Source organism: Schistocerca americana, unplaced genomic scaffold (genome assembly GCF_021461395.2).
Source record: "Schistocerca americana isolate TAMUIC-IGC-003095 unplaced genomic scaffold, iqSchAmer2.1 HiC_scaffold_179, whole genome shotgun sequence".
In the NCBI taxonomy this organism is placed as follows: Eukaryota; Metazoa; Arthropoda; class Insecta; order Orthoptera; family Acrididae; genus Schistocerca; species Schistocerca americana.
The window spans coordinates 275,001-278,779 of record NW_025725883.1 but is presented as its reverse complement, the minus strand read 5'-3'; positions in this window follow the sequence as shown (position 1 = coordinate 278,779).

Sequence of the window (3,779 nt, the reverse complement as noted above, 5' to 3'; positions counted from 1 at the left end):
AACTATATTGCGGGGGTTGCAGTTAGGCAACACTACACTAATTTAACGCGTCGTATGACAATTACAGAGCAGGTTAAGGCCCAACGTGTGTTGGGTTAAGGCCCAACGTGTGTTGGGTTAAGGCCCAACGTGTGTTGGGTTAAGGCCCAACGTGTGTTGGGTTAAGGCCCAACGTGTGTTGGGTTAAGGCCCAACGTGTGTTGGGTTAAGGCCCAACGTGTGTTGGGTTAAGGCCCAACGTGTGTTGGGTTAAGGCCCAACGTGTGTTGGGTTAAGGCCCAACGTGTGTTGGGTTAAGGCCCAACGTGTGTTGGGTTAAGGCCCAACGTGTGTTACGTTACGGCGCAACGTGGGTTACGTTACGGCGCAACGTGGGTTGCGTTACGGCGCAACGTAGGTTACGTTACGGCGCAACGTAGGTTACGTTAAGGCGCAACGTAGGTTACGTTAAGGCGCAACGTAGGTTACGTTAAGGCGCAACGTAGGTTACGTTAAGGCGCAACGTAGGTTACGTTAAGGCGCAACGTAGGTTACATTAAGGCGCAATATAGGTTACATTAAGGCGCAATATAGGTTACATTAAGGCGCAATATAGGTTACATTAAGGCGCAATATAGGTTACGTTAAGGCGCAATATAGGTTAGGTTAAGGCGCAATATAGGTTACGTTAAGGCGCAATATAGGTTACGTTAAGGCGCAATATAGGTTACGTTAAGGCGCAATATAGGTTACGTTAAGGCGCAATATAGGTTACGTTAAGGCGCAATATAGGTTACGTTAAGGCGCAATATAGGTTAGGTTAAGGCGCAATATAGGTTAGGTTAAGGCGCAATATAGGTTAGGTTAAGGCGCAATATAGGTTAGGTTAAGGCGCAATATAGGTTAGGTTAAGGCGCAATATAGGTTAGGTTAAGGCGCAATATAGGTTAGGTTAAGGCGCAATATAGGTTAGGTTAAGGCGCAATATAGGTTAGGTTAAGGCGCAATATAGGTTACGTTAAGGCGCAATATAGGTTAGGTTAAGGCGCAATATAGGTTAGGTTAAGGCGCAATATAGGTTAGGTTAAGGCGCAATATAGGTTAGGTTAAGGCGCAATATAGGTTAGGTTAAGGCGCAATATAGGTTAGGTTAAGGCGCAATATAGGTTAGGTTAAGGCGCAATATAGGTTAGGTTAAGGCGCAATATAGGTTACGTTAAGGCGCAATATAGGTTAGGTTAAGGCGCAATATAGGTTACGTTAAGGCGCAATATAGGTTACGTTAAGGCGCAATACAGGTTACGTTAAGGCGCCATACAGGTTAGGTTAAGGCGCCATACAGGTTAGGTTAAGGCGCAATACAGGTTAGGTTAAGGCGCAATACAGGTTAGGTTAAGGCGCAATACAGGTTAGGTTAAGGCGCAATACAGGTTAGGTTAAGGCGCAATACAGGTTAGGTTAAGGCGCAATACAGGTTAGGTTAAGGCGCAATACAGGTTAGGTTAAGGCGCAATACAGGTTAGGTTAAGGCGCAATACAGGTTAGGTTAAGGCGCAATACAGGTTAGGTTAAGGCGCAATACAGGTTAGGTTAAGGCGCAATACAGGTTAGGTTAAGGCGCAATACAGGTTAGGTTAAGGCGCAATACAGGTTAGGTTAAGGCGCAATACAGGTTAGGTTAAGGCGCAATACAGGTTAGGTTAAGGCGCAATACAGGTTAGGTTAAGGCGCAATACAGGTTAGGTTAAGGCGCAATACAGGTTAGGTTAAGGCGCAATACAGGTTAGGTTAAGGCGCAATACAGGTTAGGTTAAGGCGCAATACAGGTTAGGTTAAGGCGCAATACAGGTTAGGTTAAGGCGCAATACAGGTTAGGTTAAGGCGCAATACAGGTTAGGTTAAGGCGCAATACAGGTTAGGTTAAGGCGCAATACAGGTTAGGTTAAGGCGCAATACAGGTTAGGTTAAGGCGCAATACAGGTTAGGTTAAGGTACGACATAGGTTAGGTTAAGGTACGACATAGGTTAGGTTAAGGTACGACATAGGTTAGGTTAAGGTACGACATAGGTTAGGTTAAGGTACGACATAGGTTAGGTTACGGTACGACATAGGTTAGGTTACGGTACGACATAGGTTAGGTTACGGTACGACATAGGTTAGGTTACGGTACGACATAGGTTAGGTTACGGTACGACATAGGTTAGGTTACGGTACGACATAGGTTAGGTTACGGTACGACATAGGTTAGGTTACGGTACGACATAGGTTAGGTTACGGTACGACATAGGTTAGGTTACGGTACGACATAGGTTAGGTTACGGTACGACATAGGTTAGGTTACGGTACGACATAGGTTAGGTTACGGTACGACATAGGTTAGGTTACGGTACGACATAGGTTAGGTTACGGTACGACATAGGTTAGGTTACGGTACGACATAGGTTAGGTTACGGTACGACATAGGTTAGGTTACGGTACGACATAGGTTAGGTTACGGTACGACATAGGTTAGGTTACGGTACGACATAGGTTAGGTTACGGTACGACATAGGTTAGGTTACGGTACGACATAGGTTAGGTTACGGTACGACATAGGTTAGGTTACGGTACGACATAGGTTAGGTTACGGTACGACATAGGTTAGGTTACGGTACGATATAGGTTAGGTTACGGTACGACATAGGTTAGGTTACGGTACGACATAGGTTAGGTTACGGTACGACATAGGTTAGGTTACGGTACGATATAGGTTAGGTTACGGTACGATATAGGTTAGGTTACGTTACGATATAGGTTAGGTTACGGTACGATATAGGTTAGGTTACGGTACGATATAGGTTAGGTTACGGTACGATATAGGTTAGGTTACGGTACGATATAGGTTAGGTTACGGTACGATATAGGTTAGGTTACGGTACGATATAGGTTAGGTTACGGTACGATATAGGTTAGGTTACGGTACGATATAGGTTAGGTTACGGTACGATATAGGTTAGGTTACGGTACGATATAGGTTAGGTTACGGTACGATATAGGTTAGGTTACGGTACGATATAGGTTAGGTTACGGTACGATATAGGTTAGGTTACCGTACGATATAGGTTAGGTTAAGGTACACATTGTTGTAAGGAAAGGTTTAATGGGGGGCGGGGCAGCCGGTTTGTTGATTGTGATTATAGTAAGTGGATGCCTGCGGCATCATCTGATTTGCCACGTCAGGATGCACCTTTGGCTCATGACAGGCGGCGCTCTCATTCCATGCTTGTGGCAGACCTGTGTCTTTCATTCCTGCCATTGTTTGTGTGCTGTGAGAGGAGGCAGTATTGTGATGTTGGGTGCACCCCTGTGTAGGACATGTGTGGGTGTTGGTGGCTTGGCTGAGCAATGGTGGTTGTCGGGTGGGTGGGATATTCTGTTTTCTGAGTGGACCTCCCAGTCTGGTTATGACAGTGTGGATTGTCTAATGTGGCGGAGAGGATGCACTGGGTGTTGTTCCATGCTGGTGCTTACATATTGTCTGTGTGCGTGTTACAGGCAGAGAGTAGTGCGTGATAAGGGTGTGTGGCTGACGTGTGGTTGTGATTGTGAGCAGAGTCTTTCAGCATGTATACGGACAGTTGTATACATTATCTGTATTCTGATGGCTCTATCTATTACTAATCAGCGCCGTGTATACGTTTAATCCGGTTCCAGTCGAAACTGTTGTATCTCTGTACATTAGTGACACGGCGAGCCCGCTATGTAGTTACTCGTCTCGGCAGCTTCCACCGGTGTATGGCAAATGATTATAAGGAATCAG